The sequence below is a fragment of the Salmo trutta genome, chromosome 4 (assembly GCF_901001165.1).
Source record: "Salmo trutta chromosome 4, fSalTru1.1, whole genome shotgun sequence".
Classification (NCBI taxonomy): Eukaryota; Metazoa; Chordata; class Actinopteri; order Salmoniformes; family Salmonidae; genus Salmo; species Salmo trutta.
The window spans coordinates 34,747,302-34,766,955 of record NC_042960.1 but is presented as its reverse complement, the minus strand read 5'-3'; positions in this window follow the sequence as shown (position 1 = coordinate 34,766,955).

Genomic DNA, 19,654 nt, shown 5'->3' with positions numbered 1-19,654 from the left:
AAAATCTAACCCTAAATGTTGTTTCAAACAGTCAAATCATGTTCATATGTATTCCTCAGAGATCCTAGAATGTAACCAGACTTCACTATATCATTAGGGGTGTAGTATATCCTATTTGGTCAGAGAGCGACGCCTTCATGGCACGCCAATGACGTGGGCGGTCATCACTTGAGCGACTCTAACTTTGTCAAATGGGGGGGAGCTCAAGATGGCGGCATGAGAGTGTGTAACATTTCTAGCTGAGGAACAATTTTAGGGTTTTCTCACAAAGTTTATAGCTTTAGGCTGCAGTAGCAATTTGTTTTTTCCCAAAAAAATGATATCTAACCATACAATGTAGCTATTTTGAATAATTTTGTAATTAATCAAACCATTGAAATATATTTTTGACGATTTCCAACAAACAAGCTAGCTATCGAAAAGTTTCAGAGTGTGTAGTTAAGTTAGCTTGCTAACGTCTTCATAGCTAGTAGCATGGAATCAGGACATGACCAAACTGTTGCTGAGATAATGAATGTTGAAATTTCCAAGGAGAAAAGAGGCATTGTTGAAACTCACTCATATGCTTGCAGTGTAAAAAGGGGGGGTGAATGTGATTCAAACCCGAATACCCCAACCAAGGTGCAACTTCCAAAGAAGTTGCCCCTTGCGGGAGCCAAAGCTTTTGTAATGGAAGGGAAATTCACGCTAACGCCTAGCTTGTTGACTGCTGGATTTATGAAGTGAGTTGTGCAGGACTGAGTTTTATTTGCATCTGATAAAACTTTATATTTCTTGAGGAAATAGCATAGTTTGTGTGAGCCAACTTTTTATATATATATATATATAAATATATATATATATATATATATATATATATGTATATATATATTTTATGGCAGGGAAATTTGCACTGACACTTAATGTTAGCTTGATGGCTATTCGTTTTACCAATCTATGGTACAATATTATTTGCAATTGTATAAAAATATGTATAATTTAGGTAAACTACTTGCGAGGTACAAAGAACTGCTTTTATTTGCAACTAGTAAGAACTTTTATTTTTGTGAGAACCCGATTCATGTGAACGTATACATCTGGCGTCGACAGAGATGGCCGCCTCGCTTCGCGTTCTTAGGAAACTATGCAGTATTTTGTTTTTTTAATGTATTATTTCTTAAACTGTCACCCCAGGAAATCTTAAGTCTTATTACATACAGCCGGGAGGAACTATTGGATATAAGAGCATCATCAACTTACCAACATTATGGATCTTCAATTATGGATCTTCATATCAAGAAAGGGAATTTTCAAGGTGTTTCAGCACTTGGCAATGAATTTAAACTATGTCAACTGGCTGATGATACCACCATATATTTTGAGAGACATGAATGAGTTTTCTAAAGCAGTTTCCTGTATTGAAGACTTTTCCTTTGTTTCGGGTTTGAACCTCTGTTTGCTGAGAGATATTTCGTTATACGGTCGCGTTTTATTGTCCAAAGCTGAAGGGTTATTCAGATCGATTTATGTCTCGTTATCACTTGAATTTTCCCCTAAAATTGTAAAGGACTTAGATAAGATTCTTTATAATTTTATTTGGAGGAACAAGCCTCACTATCTACGGAAAGATATTCTCACTAATACCCAAGACAAGGAGGTCTTGAGGTTTTAGATATAAATACTCTAAATAATACTTTTAAAATAAATTGGATTCTGAAGTATATTAAGAACCAGAACAGTATTTGGAATGTCTTCCCTAAGTATTTATTTTACTCTGTTGGTGGTTTAGAATTTTTGCTTCGATGTAATTTTGATGTTGATAAAATCCCAGTAAAGTTGGCCAAATTCCAGAAGCAGGCAATTTTAGCTTGGATGTTAGCGTATAAACACAATTTTTCCCCTCACAGATACTTTATATGGAACAACAAAGATATACAATATGAAAATAAGTCTCTCTTTTTTTCGTAACTGGTTTGAGAATAAAATAATTTTGGTTGGTCATTTACTGAATGAGGATGGATATCTACTCTCGTATGGGGAATTTCTTGATAAGTTTAAAATTCCAATAACCCTGAAAGAATATGCAATTGTTTTTGATGCGATTCCAATGGGGGTTGTATCTCTTTTAAATTCCTCTGTGGTTGATGTAAGTAACATAGATTTACATGAAAATATATTCATTTGGCAATATTAACATCAAAGATAAATGTAGTAATAAACAGATTATGAATATTGTATGTGATACCACAATTCCCTCAGCAAGATTCTTTTGGTCAAATATCTATGGTGATATACAATGGGAGAAAGCATGGAAAATTGTTAACAAATATTGTATCAGTAACAAGGTAACGGAAGTTTCATTTAAAATGTTACATATCATTTATCCTGCGAAACATGTTTTGGAAAGATTCAAGCTGAATATTGACTATAAATGTGATTTCTGTGGAATGGAGAAGGAGACCATTTTGCATTTGTTTTTTGCCTGTATTTATAGTAGATTTTTTGGGATTGACATACAGAAGTTTGTTACAAAAAAATAGGACCGGCTGTACTATTTAATGGTTTTGATATAATGATTTATTTCAGTAATTCTGACATAGATAAAGATGTGATATGTTTAATTATACTGCTAATAATACTAGGTACATTTCATATTCACAAATGCAAATGGTCTAATTCAAAACCTAACTTTTTTCACTTTATAAATGAATTTAAACAATATGGCACTACTTTTACTAAAATGAAAAACAAAAAGCCAATTAAACTTGGTGTATTATTAATTAATACGATTTGTTTGTTTAGGATTCCTGGCAATGTAAATAGTTTGTATGTATGCTTGTTTGCATGTGACTATTCCTCTTTTGTCTGTTGATATTTGTAAATATTTTTTTTTAACTAAAAATAAATAAATACAAATAAAATAAAAACTTTGTCAAATAAGCACTAATCGGGGTCAAACAAAGCTAGCTAGATAGCCAGTGAGCTGGGAAACCCTGTATCGGTCATAAAATGTAGCTACTAACCTTGCACGACAACATGCCTTTTCCTTTTTGACAAAAATTTAAAGAATATTCAGAGTTATGAAGTTATGAAAACTGGTTGTTTTGCAAATGTTGAACTTATAATATGGCTACTAATATTGTAAAAGCTAAATCAAAGTCCAAGTATACAGATTTGACGATATTCTTGCAGAAAACTGTAATATGAATGCAAATGTCTCCTTCACGATTTGCCCAAATGTACCTGGGTGACTTCACACTAAATGTCATGTAGTTCGCTCATACTAAGTTATCCGTCTGAAACGTTGCACATACACTGCTGCTATCTTGTGGACACCATCGGAATTACAACCTGAGTGATGGCTGGAACTGGTACCTTTCTGTTGCATTTCAAAGATGGTGGTAAAAAAACGTTGTCTTTTTCTTTATATTTTCTTCTACTAAATCTGTGTTATATTCTCCTACATTAAATTCACATTTCCACAAACTTCAAACTGTTTCCTTTCAAATGGTACCAAGAATATGCATATCCTTGCTTCAGGGCCTGAGCTACAGGCAGTTAGATTTGGGTATGTCATTTAGGCGAAAATTGAAAAAAAGGGGGCTATCCCTAAGAAGTTTTTAAGTACAGGTTTTCAGTACTCCCCCTTCCACCCCTGAGTATAGGGGTATATCAGTAGAGTAGTACAGTACAAAGGCATTTCAGTAGAGTACAGTACAGAGAGATTTCAGTAGAGTACATACAGTACAGAGACATTTCAGTACAGAAGAAGCTGGGAGGATGTAGATGGAAACACAATCTCAATGTTTTGTGCTCTTCAGTATATTCCTTACACCTCCTGGCAAGTTCTATCCTGGAACCCACAAGGGAAAAGAAAAAGAGGACGCCCAAAAAACACTTGGAGGTGGGAGCATGAGGCATATACGAGCTGGAGAAGATGCCCCAGAATAGAGTTTTTACCAGTGGAGGGAAATTATACGCAAATTCCGCTAACAGTGTTTGGATACCAGTGGAGGAGGGAGATTAAATATACACTATATACAGTGGGCGGGAAAGTATTTGATCGCCTGCTGATTTTATACGTTTGCCCACTGACAAAGAAATGATCAGTCTATAATTTTAATGGTAGGTTTATTTGAACAGTGAGAAACAGAATAACAACAAAAAAATCCAGAAAAACACGTCAAAAATGTTATAAATTGATTTGCATTATAATGAGGGAAATAAGTATTTGACCCCCTCTCAATCAGAAAGATTTCTGGCTCACAGGTGTCTTTTATACAGGTAACGAGCTGAGATTAGGAGCACACTCTTAAAGGGAGTGCTCCTAATCTCAGCTTGTTACCTGTATAAAAGACACCTGTCCACAGAAGCAATCAATCAGATTCCAAACTCTCCACCATGGCTAAGACCAAAGAGCTCTTCAAGGATGTCAGGGACAAGATTGTAGACCTACACAAGGCTGGAATGGGCTACAAGACCATCGCCAAGCAGCTTGGTGAGAAGGCGACAACAGTTGGTGTGATTATTCGCAAATGGAAGAAACACAAAAGAACTGTCAATCTCCCTCGGCCTGGGGCTCCATGCAAGATCTCACCTCGTGGAGTTGCAATGATCATGAGAACGGTGAGGAATCAGCCCAGAACTACACGGGAGGATCTTGTCAATGATCTCAAGGCAGCTGGGACCCTAGTCACCAAGAAAACAATTGGTAACACACTACGCCGTAAAGGACTGAAATCCTGCAGCGCCGGCAAGGTCCCCCTGCTCAAGAAAGCACATATACATGCCCGTCTGAAGTTTGCCAATGAACATCTGAATGATTCAGAGGACAACTGGGTGAAAGTGTTGTGGTCAGATGAGACCAAAATGGAGCTCTTTGGCATCAACTCAACTCGCCGTGTTTGGAGGAGGAGGAATGCTGCCTATGACCCCAAGAACACCATCCCCACCGTCAAACATGGAGGTGGAAACATTATGCTTTGGGGGTGTTTTTCTGCTAAGGGGACAGGACAACTTCACCGCATCAAAGGGACGATGGACGGGGCCATGTACCATCAAATCTTGGGTGAGAACCTCCTTCCCTCAGCCAGGGCATTGAAAATGGGTTGTGGATGGGTATTCCAGCATGACAATGACCCAAAACACACGGCCAAGGCAACAAAGGAGTGGCTCAAGAAGAAGCACATTAAGGTCCTGGAGTGGTCTAGCCAGTCTCCAGACCATAATCCCATAGAAAATCTGTGGAGGAAGCTGAAGGTTCAAGTTGTCAAACGTCAGCCTCGAAACCTTAATGACTTGGAGAAGATCTGCAAAGAGGAGTGGGACAAAATCCCTCCTGAGATGTGTGCAAACCTGGTGGCCAACTACAAGAAACGTTTGACCTCTGTGATTACCAACAAGGGTTTCGCCACCAAGTACTAAGTCATGTTTTGCAGAGGGGTCAAATACTTATTTCCCTCATTAAAATGCAAATCAATTTAGAAACATTTTTGACGTGCGTTTTTCTGGATTTTTTTGTTGTTATTCTGTCTCTCACTGTTCAAATAAACCTACTATTAAAATTATAGACAGATAATTTCTTTGTCAGTGGGCAAACGTACAAAATCAGCAGGGGATCAAATACTTTTTTCCCTCACTGTATACAAAAGTATGTGGAAACCCCTTCATTTTGGTGCATTCGGCTATTTCAGTCACACCCATTGCTGACAGGTGTATAAAATCGAGCACACAACCATGCAATCTCCATAGAGAAACACTGACAGTAGAATAGCCTTACTGAAGAGCTCAGTGACTTTCAACATGGCACCGTCATAGGATGCTATCTTTCCAACAACTCAGTTAGTCAAATGTCTATTCTTCTATAGCTGCCTGGTAAACTGTAAGCGCTGTTATTGTGAAGTGGAAATGTGTAGGATTCGGCTTAGCCGCGAAGTGATAGGTCACACAAGCTCACGTGTCAAACCCAGAGGCACACTCCCTCCTCCATGCTTCACGGTGGGCACCACACATGTGGAGATCATCTGGTCACCTACTCTGCGCCTCACAAAAACACGGCGGATGGAACCAAAAATCTAACATTTGGACTCATCATACCAAAGGACATATTTCCACCGGTCTAATGTCCATTGCTCATGTTTCTTGGCACAAGCAAGTCTCTTCTTCTTATTGGTGTCCTTTAGTAGTGGTTTCTTTGCAGCAATTCGACCATGATGGCCTGATTCACGCGGTCTCCTCTGAACAGTTCATGTTGAGATGTGTCTGTTACTTGAACTCTTTGAAGCATTTATTTGGGCTGCAATTTCTGAGGCTGGTAACTTTAATGAACTTATCCTGTGCAGCAGAGGTAACTATGGGCCTTCCTTTCCTGTGGCGATCCTCATGAGAGCGCTTGATGATTTTTGCGACTGCACTTGAAGAAACTTTCAAAGTTCTTGAAATTTCCAGATTGACTGACCTTCATGTCTTAAAGTAATGATGGACAGTCGTTTTTATTTGCTTATCTTAGCTGTTCTTGCCATAATATGGACTTGGTCTTTTACCAAATAGGGCTAACTTCTTTATACCACCCCTACCTTATCACAAAACAACTGATTGGCTCAAACGCATTAGGAAGGAAAGAAATTCCACAAATTAACTTTTAACAAGGCACACCTGTTAATTGAAATACATTCCAGGTGACTACCTCATGAAGCTGGTTGAGAGAATGCCAAAAGTGTGCAAAGCTGCAATCAAGGCAAAAGGTGGCTACTTTGAAGAATCTCAAGTATGAAATATATTTTGATTTGTTTAACATTTTTTGGTTACTACGTGATTCCATATGTATTATTTCATAGTTTTGATGTCTTCACTATTATTCTACAATGTAGAAAATTGTGAAAATAAAGAAAAACCTTTGAATGAGTAAGTGTGTCCAAACTTTTGACTGGTACTGTACTAAATTCACTGTGGGGACGGCGATGCATTTATTAATGAAGCCGGTGACTGATATGGTAAACTCCTCAATGTTATCGGATGAATCCTGGAACATATTCCAGTCTGCGCTAGTGAACGCCCTGTAGCTTAGCATCCTCTTCATCGGACCACTTCTGTATTGAGCACATTACTGATACCTCTTGTTTGAGTTTTTGCTTGTAATCAGGAAGCAGGAGGATAGTGTTATGGTCTGATTTGTCAAAGGGAGAGCGAGGGAAGGTCTTGTATGCATTTCTGCGTGTGGAGTAAAGGTAGAGTAGAGTTTAGTCGCCTTTAGTTGCACAGGTAACATGCTGGTAAAAATGAGGTAAAACGGATTTCAGTTTCCCTGCATTAAAATCACCGGCCATGAGAAACGAGTCTTCGTTTATGCCACACAGTTCCAGTGAGTGACAGACAGTGAGGGATGGCTATCATCCCTAATGGCACTCTAATCCCTATATTGTGCACTACTTTTGACCAGAACGCTATAAGTAGTGCACTATGTGGGAAATAGGGTGCCATTTGGGACACAGCCATGGTTATTGGGAATCAGGTAAGGGAGCACCTCACCACCTCTGTTGCCATGGAAATGGGGGACTGTCAAAGGTTCTGTCTGTGAGGAAAAGATAGTCCAAAAACCTGAGGTGTGTGTGTAACGTAAGGCAAGAAATAGATGGCACGTAAAGCAATACATAGACAGATGAGGTGGATGGAGAGAGAGAGTGTGTAGAAGAGATGCTGCTGTAGCTGTGTTGGTATATGTCATCTCTCCTTGTCTGGCCTTGACTGTGTGTGACTGAGGTGTAACCTGTCTCGCGGGTCCTCTGAGCCCCCCCCACCACACTAAGATTATATGATTATCCCCCTCCTTTCCCTCTTCCAGCTAGGGCTGGGCGATATATCAAATTAATTAGAATAATTCAAATGTATGTTTCAGCATGATATTCCAAATGCCTTTATCGCACTAATCAAGTTTATTTGTATTTTTTCAGTTTTATGGGTGTTTATGTCCGCTTGTTCTCATGTTGTCTTTTCGGTCTCGTCTCCTTCGCTCGTTCTGTGCTGTCTGCACCTTCCAAATTACACACACACACACACACGCACGCACGCACGCACGTACACACACACACACACACACACACACACACACACTAAGCCCCCCCCACCTTTCACAACAACAAAGATGAGAAATCACTTCTTCCTCTCTGACAGGCAGTTTCAAATCGCTATTTGCATTTGAGGTTTGGTCCAACATAATCGCACACCGAAACACTTTGAGACATTATTGTACTGTAATAAAGGAGAAGTTTACCTTTCTAACTTACCCTTTTTATGTCTCAACTCCTCAAATTGTGCACAGAGCAGACACTGCTAAAACGGGAGTGTCAATGAACGTTGATTCTGGAAAATGAATGCTTTTTCTTTTTTTTTTTTGCATGTGGCATTGCAGTAGCCTACCACATACCGCTAGCAGCATTTTTGCCATAGACTGTTATAGCGGTCTACTCTGTGTTTTATAAATGTGCAATAAGTATAATACACAATTATATAAGGAATTGGCAACTTGTTTGTCACGTCCTGACCAGTAAAAGAGGTTGTTTGTTATTGTAGTTTGGTCAGGGCGTGGCAGGGTGTGTTTGTTTTGTGTTGTCGGGGTTTTTGGGTTGTGTTCTATGTTTTGTATTTCTATGTTCTATTTTCTAGTTTTTCTATTCCTATGTCTAGTTTATTGTTTTGACCTTCAATTGGAGGCAGCTGTTCCTCGTTGACTCTAATTGAAGGTCCTATTTTGTAGGGGTGTTTTTCATGGGGTTTTTGTGGGTAGTTGTTTCGTGTATAGCTGTATGCCTTACAGGACTGTTTGTCGTCATTGTTTTTGTATATGTGTGTTTTGTTTTGTTTTTCCTTCTTTCTGCAAATAAAAAAGATGAGTATACAGACTCCCGCTGCATTTTGGTCTAATTCCTACGACGCCCGTGACATTGTTCTCATTCTGAGAAATAAGGCAGGCCACTTGATTTCAACATCTGTTGGAGACGGACAGAAAGGTGTGTTCATAACAATTCAACTGTTCTACCTTGTTAGCTAGCAAATAGATTGAAGTTGGATAAACTTAAACTATAAAGATTAGCTGGCTATTCACTAGCATGTGGGCTTGTGCTTGAGAGATGTTTATGAGACCTGTGTTAATTTTCTATAATGCTGGCTAGAAGAAGTTAGTCATTATTAGTGAATGTGCATTATGGATGGTTCTGGTTAAATTTGTAACAAAAAATAACTTAGACTCTTGGAATTATTTTCTTTGAACGATTTAGTATATCGTTCGAATGACTTAGTATCTCATTTGAACGTCTTAGTAAAAAAAGTAGAAGGCATGAAGATCTTTGCTCGGCTTCAAATGCCCTGATTAATATGCAGCTATGTATAGTGAAACTTTTGCTTACAAAGACCCACAATTAGACATTAATTCAACTTCTTCCCACTAATAAAAAGTGAAGTATTTGAAATAGCCTAATTAGTCTGCGTCAGCCTGCACAGAATATTAAGGTAGTAATAGTTTATTTGTATTATTACTGCTGCTAATGCATTAGGCTATAAAACTGCCACAGCAAGTTGATCCCTGAAATGCAAGGATTCATTTTGCAACCCGTCCGACAAACCCATCCATTACACACGGTTCTCTGTCTCCAGTGGACTTCCTCGGGGATGCTTTCAAATCAATCTTTTTTTGCTTCACATTATCATCAAATTAATAGGTTGTTGTCATTGGTGCTATTGAAAAAAAAGGATAGCTTCAATATGTTTCAGTAAACCATTAGCTAACACTTCAAAGATTAAATGAAGTGTCATCAAGTTTATGATCTATTCATTTTATTTTGGTGATTAAATATATTTCTCCTGTTATTGTGAACTGTAGGCTATAACAAGTTAAACCTTTCCATTGAAAGCCTATCAGAAACCTCTTTGTAGGAGATTCTAGTAGGCTAATAAAAGCATGTTGTTCACTATGAGCATAAACCAGCCTATTATCTCTGAAGTTAATTCATTCATTAGTGATGGATACTTTAACTGTACGTTTAGGCTACTAGTAAAGCTCTCACATAAGCTACTTCTCTGACAGAGCACATGAGATAACTAGTCCTACTGGTAAGTGTGGTCTAAGCGATTCCCTTTTGATATCATCTTACCTCCCTACATTGATTCCATTGACGGAAAATCGTCATTTACCTCATGTGATGCACAAATTTAATTCAGCATTTCATTCTAGCTCACAATCAAGAATGGCTGTGTAAACCTATGATTATGTAGCCTTGTGACACTGTCCTACTGGACTCTGTGCGGGTCCCTACTTAAATGTACTATTGTATTTTGAAATGTCATTATCTTTCTGCAGAGGGCAGTATTGAGTCACACTTTCTGCCATCTAATGGGTTATAATGAGGCCCTGCAGGTCATGCCCAGTGCAATGATGGAATGAACTACCAAAAAGGAATAAACTGTGTCTGTTTACTGTACTAATAGGATGTATATAGTAAGATATCACATTCAAGCTGATCCCTAACACACAAAGTAAATAGCCGCTGGTGTTATAGTCCAAGGAAAGTGACAGTGTGCAGTGCCATTACAATGAGCCCGTCCTCCTATAGCTCCTCCCACCAGCCCCCTCTGGTGTAGGCTGTACATGCGCTATGTATTCTAATGGAGCTCTGCTAGAAAGTATAACAAATAAACTGAAACTGGCATCGATTCTACGTGTAAACAAGTTTCATTATTTGATGTGGGCTGGGTGTACCAAATCACATCTTATCAAATTGATGAGAAACAGGAGAGTAAAATAGCTGTGACATGATAATGCGTTTTTTGGGGAAGATTGCCCATTATTTTGTTTTTCTAAAGACCCAGAAAACGGAGGCAGTGGGAGAACCTATTCAAGTTAGTTAATATATTTTGAAAATTATAAAAAGAGCGATGTAATATCAGCTAGCTAGTTTGCTACAGGAACTTAGTGTGCAGGCTAACTTAAATGAGCTGCTAACGTAATGTTAGCTATCTTGATGTATTTATCATTGTAAATTAAAAACCTAAACTCGAAAATGCATTTGTAGCTAGCAGCCATGGAAGAGGGTGGAAGGATTAACGTTAGCAGCTCCAGCTGTCAGAGAAGGGGTAGAGTAGGCTACTCTGGATAGGGCAGGTATACTTTGTGGGAGGACAGATTCTCCAGTTCTGTCCCTAGTGAGAAAAACTGAGGACAGAGAGATATAGCAACATAAGAATCAGTGCTGTTTAATTTTAGTATAATAAAGCCTGTTTCTTTGTGATGTGAAACCCTGTCTGAAGATGAAGAGGTCCCAATTAATGCCCCAAGAGAATAAGGGTACATTCTTGTATATCCTGGGTTATATGTTTACCTATGTTAGCAAATGTTGTAAACAAAACTACAGTGAACCCATTTTGCACCTGATGATAATGGTATGCAAACATAGGCTTACAGCAGTGGTTCCCAACTCCGGTCCTCAAGTACCTCCGCAACACATATATTTGTTGTAGACCCAGACAAACATACCTAATTCAACTCATTGAGGGCCTGATGATTAGTTGACAAGTTGAATCAGGTGTGCTTGTCCTGGCCTACAATAAAAATGTGTCCTGTTTGTGATACTCAGGGACCGTAGTTGGGAACTACTGGCCTATAGTGTGATGACATTAGCGTTATGGACATTTCCAGTGCACCCCTTGCATTGTGCATTTGAAGCAGAGAATAGCTTAACTCACACATTGTTTACATATTGTTGATCTTTATTTTCTTAATTTAAAAACGATACCAGTAGACATGTATGTATACAATCATTATACTAGATTTTGCACATGCCTTGTGCTGACAAGAAATTGTTTAGTGTAAATCTAACCCATGTAATCTAGTGAAATGTCTAGAAACAGGAGATGATGTGATCCTTAGCTTTAAACATACACACAGCTACTACAACCAAGTTCAATGCCAGATACTTTTCTCCCAGAAGATCTGAGTGGCCTTTGGAGGTGCCACTGAGTGATGATGATGGCGTCGACAGAGAGGGCTGCCTCGCTTCTAGCTCTTGGGAAACTTTGCAGTATTTTGTTATTTTATGTATTATTTCTTACATTGTTAGCCCAGAAATGTTTTTGTGTTATTACATACAGCCGGAAAGAACTATTGGATATCAGAGCGGCGGTAACTCACCAGCACTACCAGCATTATGACCAGGAATACAACTTTCCCAAAGCGGATCCTTTGTTAGCACACCCCAAGGCAATTTAACTGATTCCAGAAGCTGACCCAAAACAACGCCGGCGGAGGAGAGATAACGGAGGGGTCTTCTAGTCCAACTTAGGAGGTGCACACACCACCCACCGCTTCCGAAGAATATTACACGCTAATGTTCAGTCTCTGGATAATAAAGTTGACGAGCTCAGGGTGAGTGTTTCTTTCCAGAGAGACATCAGGGATTGTAGCATGTGCTCTGTTTCACAGAAACATGGCTTTCTCGGGATATACTGTCTGAGTCGGTACAGCCAGTTGGGTTCTCAGTTCATCGTGCAGACAGGAATAAATATCTCTCCGGGAAGAAGGGCGGGGGTGTATGTTTCATGATTAACGACTCATGGTGTAATTGTGATAACATACAGGAACTCAAGACCTTTTGTTCACCTGACCTAGAATACCTCACAATCAAATGCCAACCGTATTACCTTCCAAGAAAATGTTCTTTGGTTATAGTCACGGCTGTGTACATCCCCCCTCAAGCCAATAACACGACGGCCCTTAACCTCTCTGGGATATGTGGGAACCACCCGCGGGACACAATATTCAACAGCCAGTGAAAAAGCAGGGCGGCAAATTCAAAACAACAAAAATATCAAAAGCATAACAATTATTTTAAGAATTATAGATACAGAACTCCTCTATGCACTCGATATGTCCGATTTTAAAATAGCTTTTTGGCGAAAGCACATTTTGCAATATTCCAAGTAGATAGCCCGGCATCACAGGGCTAGCTATTTAGACACCCAGCAAGTTTAGCCTTCACCAAACTCCGATTTACTATTAGAAAAGTTTGATTACCTTTGGTGTTCTTCGTCAGAATGCACTCCCAGGACTTCTACTTCAATAACAAATGTTGGTTTGGTCCCAAATAATCCATAGTTATGTTCAAACAGCGGTGTTTTGTTCGTGCGTTCAAGACACTATCCGAATGGTAAATAAGGGTTACGAGCATGGCGCATTTCGTGACAAAAAAATTCTAAATATTCCATTACCGTACTTCGAAGCATGTCAACCGCTGTTTAACCTCTCTAGGGCAGGTGGCACCAAATCGTCCCACCTACGTAACAGCCAGTTGAATCCTGTGGCGCGATTTTCGAATACCTTAGAAATGCTATTACTTCAATTTCTCAAACATATGACTATTTTACAGCTATTTAAAGACAAGACTCTCGTTAATCTAACCACACTGTCCGATTTCAAAAAGGCCTTACAACGAAATCAAAACATTAGATTATGTCAGCAGAGTACCCAGCCAGAAATAATCAGACACCCATTTTTCAAGCTAGCATATAATGTCACAAAAACCCAGAAGACAGCTAAATGCAGCACTAACCTTTGATGATCTTCATCAGATGACACATCTAGGACATTATGTTATACAATACATGCATGTTTTGTTCAATCAAGTTCATATTTATATCAAAAATCAGCTTTTTACATTAGCATGTGACGTTCAGAACTAGCATACCCCCGCAAACTTCCGGCGAATTTACTAACAATTTACTAAATTACTCACGATAAACGTTCACAAAAAGCATAACAATTATTTTAAGAATTATAGATACAGAGCCCCTCTATGCACTCGATATGTCCGATTTTAAAATAGCTTTTCGGTGAAAGCACATTTTGCAATAATCTAAGTAGATAGCCCGGCATCACAGGGCTAGCTATTTAGACACCCAGCAAGTTTAGCCTTCACCAAAATCAGATTTACTATTAGAAAAGTTTGATTACCTTTCCTGTTCTTCGTCAGAATGCACTCCCAGGACTTCTACTTCAATAACAAATGTTGGTTTGGTCCCAAATAATCCATAGTTATGTTCCAACAGCGGCGTTTTGTTCGTGCGTTCAGGACACTATCCGAATGGTAAATAAGGGTCACGCGCACGGCGCATTTCGTGACAAAAGATTTCTAAATATTTCATTACCGTACTTCGAAGCATGTCAACCGCTGTTTAAAATCAATCTTTATGCAATTTTTCTCGTAAAAAAGCGATAATATTCCGACCGGGAATCTGCAATTAGGTAAACAGCCGAAAGAAAATATATCACTGGGTCGACTCGGGCACGCGCCTAATTCCTTTGTCCTCTGATCGGCCACTTGGCAAAGGCGATAATGTGTTTCAGCCTGGGGCTGCCTCGACATCGTTCAGCTTTTTCCCGGGCTCTGAGAGCCTATGGGAGCCGTGGGAAGTGTCACGTTACAGCTAAGATCCTGACTCTTCAATAAACAGAGGCAAGAACAACAACACCTTGTCAGACAGGCCACTTCCTGCATGAAATCTTCTCAGGTTTTTGCCTGCCGTATGAGTTCTGTTATACTCACAGACACCATTCAAACAGTTTTAGAAACTTTAGGGTGTTTTCTATCCAAAGCCAATAATTATATGCATATTCTAGTTACTGAACAGGAGTAGTAACCAGATTAAATCGGGTACGTTTTATATCCGGCCGTGTAAATACTGCCCCCTAGCCCTAACAGGTTAAAATCAATTTTTATGCCATTTTTCTCATAAAAAAGCGATAATATTCCAACCGGGAATCTGCGTTTAGGTAAATAAACGAAAGAAGAAAAGCACGGGATCGACTCGTGCACGCGCCTAAGCCCATTATCCTCTTATCGGCCACTTGCCAAAAGCGCAAATGTGTTTCAGCCTGGGGCTGGAATGACATCATTCAGCTTTTTCCCGGGCTCTGAGAGCCTATGGGAGCCGTAGGAAGTGTCACGTTACAGCAAAGATCCTCAGTCTTCAATAAACAGAGACAAGAAGAACAAGATCTTGTCAGAGAGGGCACTTCCTTTAAGGAATCTTCTCAGGTTTTTGCCTGCCATATGAGTTCGGTTATACTCACAGACACCATTCAAACAGTTTTAGAAACTTTAGGGTGTTTTCTATCCAAAGCCAATAATTATATGCATATTCTAGTTACTGGGTAGGAGTAGTAACCAGATTAAATCGGGTACGTTTTTTATCCGGCCGTGTAAATACTGCCCCCTAGCCCTAACAGGTTAAAGATTGTTTTGATCACGCGGACTGGGATATGTTCCAGGTAGCTTCAGAGAATAATATTGACGTGTATACTGATATGGTGACTGAGTTTATCAGGAAGTATATAGGAGATGTTGTACCCACTGTGACTATTAAAACCTACCCTAACCATAAACTGTGGATAGATGGCAGCATTCGCGCAAAACTGAAAGTGCGAACCACCGCATTTAACCATGGCAAGGTGACTGGGAATATGGCAGAATACAAACAGTGTAGTTATTCCCTCCGCAAGGCAATCAAACAGGCAAAACGTCAGTATAGAGACAAAGTGGAGTCGCAATTCAACGGCTCAGACAGGAGACGTCTGTGGCAGGGTCTACAGACAATCACGGACTACAAAAGGAAAACCAGCCACATCGTGGACACCAAAGTCTTACTTTCGGACAAGCTAAATATCTTCTTCATCCGCTTTGAGGACAACACAGTGCCACCGACGTGGCCCGCAACGAAGGACTGGAGGTTCTCCTTCTAGGTGGCTGATGTGAGTAAGACATTTAAGCGTGTTAAACCTCTCAAGGCTGCCGGCCCAGACGGCAGAGCATGCTGGTGTGTTTACGGACATATTCAATATCTCCCTATCCCAGTCTGCTGTCCCCACATGCTTCAAGATGGCCAACATTTTTCCTGTACCCAAGAAAGCAAATGTAACTTAACTAAATTACTATTGCCCCGTAGCACTCACTTCTGTCATCATGAAGTGGTTTGAGAGACTAGTCAAGGATCATATCACCTCTACCTTACCTGTCACCTTAGACCCATTTCAATTTGCTTACCGCCCCAATAGATCCACAGACGATGCAATCGCCATCACACTGCACACTGCCCTATCCCATCTGGACAAGAGGAATCCCTATGTAAAAATGCTGTAATTTGACTATAGCTCAGCATTCAACACCATCGTACCCTCCAAGCTCATCTTTAAGCTCGAGGCCCTGGGTCTGAACCACGCCCTGTGCAACTGGGTCCTGGACTTCCTGACGGGCCGCCCCAGGTGGTGAATGTAAGAAACAACACCTCCACTTTACTGATCCGCAACACTGGGGCCCCACAAGGGTGCATGCTCAGCCCCCTCCTGTACTCCCTGTTCACCCATGACTGCGTGGCCAAGCATGCCTCCAACTCAATCATCAAGTTTTCAGACGACACAACAGTAATAGGCTTGATTACCAACAATGACAAGACAGCCTACAGGTAGGAGGTCAGGGCTATGGGAGTGTGGTGCCAGGAAAATAACCTCTCACTCAACATCAACAAAACAAAGGAGATGATCTTGGTCTTCAGGAAACAGCAGAGGGAGCACCCCCCTATCTACATCAACGGGACCGCAGTGGAGAAGGTGGAAAGCTTCAAGTTCCTCAGCGTACACATCACCGACAAACTAAAATGGTCCACCCACACAGACAGTGTGGTGAAGAAGGCGCAACAGCACCTCTTCAACCTCAGGAGGCTGAAGAAATTTGGCTTGTCACCTAAAACCCTCACAAACTTTTACAGATGCACAATTGAGAGCATCCTGTCGGGCTGTATCACTGCTTGGTACGGCAACTGCACCGTCCGCAACATCAGGGCTTTCCAAAGTGTGGTGCAGTCTGCCCAATGCATCACCAGGGTCAAACTTCCTGCCCTCCAGGACACCTAGAGCACCCGATGTCACAGGAAGGCCAAAAAGATCATCAAGGACAACAACCACCTGAGCCACTGCCTGTTCACCCCGCTATCATCCAGAAGGCAAGGTCAGTACAGGTGCATCAAAGCTGGGACCGAGAGACTGAAAAACCGCTTCTATCTCAAGGCCATCAGACTGTTAAATAGCCACTACGAGCACATAGAGGCTGCTGCCTATATACATAGACTTGAAATCACTGGCCACTTTAATAAATGGAACACCAGTCACTTTAATAATGTCACTTTAATAATGTTTACATATCTTGCATTACTCATCTCATATGTATATACTGTATTCTATACTATTCTACTATATCTTAATCTATGCTGCTCTGACATTGCTCGTCAACATATTTATATTTAATTAATTCCATTCCTTTACTTAGATTTGTGTGTATGGGTTTGCCTAAGAGTACCACTACAATAACATTGTCTCTGCAAAATATGTTTAAATTGTAAAAAAAATGTATTTAAAACATAAGCTAGGCTATAAGAAATACACTTTATTCAATGGGGCAAGGCAAAGCAGAGATGACACACAAATGTCTTTCATTTGACCCATACAACAATATAGCTTATTATTAAAGTACATTATGTTTACAATATCATAAACAATAGTCCTTTACATGTTGTTCCAAATTACATGCTATATATTCATACATGTGGACATAAATTACTGTGAAACTGTTATTGCTGTAACGCCCTGGCCATAGAGAGGGGTTTTTTGTTCTTTATTTTGGTTAGGCCAGGGTGTTACATTGGGTGGGCGTTCTATGTTCCTTTTTCTATGTTTTGGGCCGTGTGTGTGGCTCCCAATCAGGCACAGCTGAAGCTCGTTGCTGCTGATTGGGAGTCACACATAAGGAGCATGTTTTTCCTTTGGGTTTTGTGGGTAATTGTTTCTGTTTGAGTATTTTCCTAACAGGACTGTTTGCTGTCGTTTTGTTCATTTTGTAGTGTTCTCTTGTTTATTTGAATTAAAATTCTAATGATGAGCACATCCTCTGCTGCACCTTGGTTCCCTCTTACAGACAGCCGTTAAAGAATTACCCACCAAAAACGGACCAAGCAGCAGAGGAAGAAGAGGCACCAGGAGAAGGACTCATGGACTTTGGAGAAGATGGAGAGGATCGTTCAGGATTCCTGGAGATGGGAGGAATTACTGGACGAAGGTGAACCATGGGCTCAAGCTGGGGAGTATCGCCGCCCGCAGTGGGAGATCGAGGCGGCAAGAGCTGAGAGGCGCTGGTACGAGGCAAGGGAGCTCAACGGATACGGGAGGCAGCCCCACAATTTTTTTGGGGGGGGGCACACGGGGAGATTGGCGGAGTCAGGTGGTAGACCTAAGCCAACTCCCCGTGCTTACCAGAAGCAGCGTGGTACTGGTAAGACACCGTGTTATGCTGTGGAGTGCACGGTGTCCCCAGTGCGCGTTCAAAGCCCGGTGCGCTACATACCAGCCCCCCGCAAGTGCCATGCGAGTGCAGGCATCGAGCCAGGGCGGATGGTGCCAGCTCAGCGCGTCTGGTCTCCAGTGCGCCTCCTCGGTCCAGGTTATCCTGCGCCGGCGTTGCGCACTGTGTCTCCAGAGCGCTGGGAGGGTCCAGTTCGCCCAATGCCTGCTCTCCCCCTGTGCCGGGCCAAAGTGGGCATTCAGCCTGGAGTGTGGGTAAAGAGTGTCCGTACCAGAACTCCAGTGCTCTCCCACAGCCCGGTTTATCCTGTGCCTCCTCCTCGGACCAGGCCTCCAGTGGGTCTCCCCATCCTGGTCCATCCTGTGCCACCTCCCAGGACTAGGCCTCCAGTGGGTCTCCCCATCCTGGTCCATCCTGTGCCACCTCCCAGGACTAGGCCTCCAGTGGGTCTCCCCATCCTGGTCCATCCTGTGCCACCTCCCAGGACTAGGCCTCCAGTGGGTCTCCCCATCCTGGTCCGTCCTGTGCCACCTCCCAGGACTAGGCCTCCAGTGGGTCTCACCTGTCCAGAGCAGTCAGAGCTGCCCGCCAGTCAACAGTCGTCAGAGCTTCCCGCCAGTCAACAGTCGTCAGAGCTTCCCGCCAGTCAACAGTCGTCAGAGCTTCCCGCCAGTCAACAGTCGTCAGAGCTTCCCGCCAGTCAACAGTCGTCAGAGCTTCCCGCCAGTCAACAGTCGTCAGAGAGGCCAGACTGCGCTGAACTGCCGGAGTGGCCAGACTGCGCTGAACTGCCGGAGTGGCCAGACTGCGCTGAACTGCCGGAGTGGCCAGACTGCGCTGAACTGCCGGAGTGGCCAGACTGCGCTGAACTGCCGGAGTGGCCAGACTGCGCTGAACTGCCGGAGTGGCCAGACTGCGCTGAACTGCCGGAGTGGCCAGACTGCGCTGAACTGCCGGAGTGGCCAGACTGCGCTGAACTGCCGGAGTGGCCAGGGACGCCCGCCAGCCCGGTGAGTCCTGTGCCTACGCCTAGGGCCAGGCCTCTGTCATGTCTCCCCAGCCTGGTGAATCCTGGGTCAGTGCCGTCGGAGCAGCCAGGGTCGCCCGCCAGCCGGGCGCAACCATCGCCGCCCGCCAGCCGGGCGCAGCCAGGGTCGCCCGCCAGCCGGGCGCAACCATCGCCGGGCGCAGTCAGCGTCGCCCACCAGACCTTCGGCGCGGCCAGGTGCGCCACCTAAGAGGGCGACGTCAAGGGTGGAGCAGAGGCCACGTCCCGCACCTGA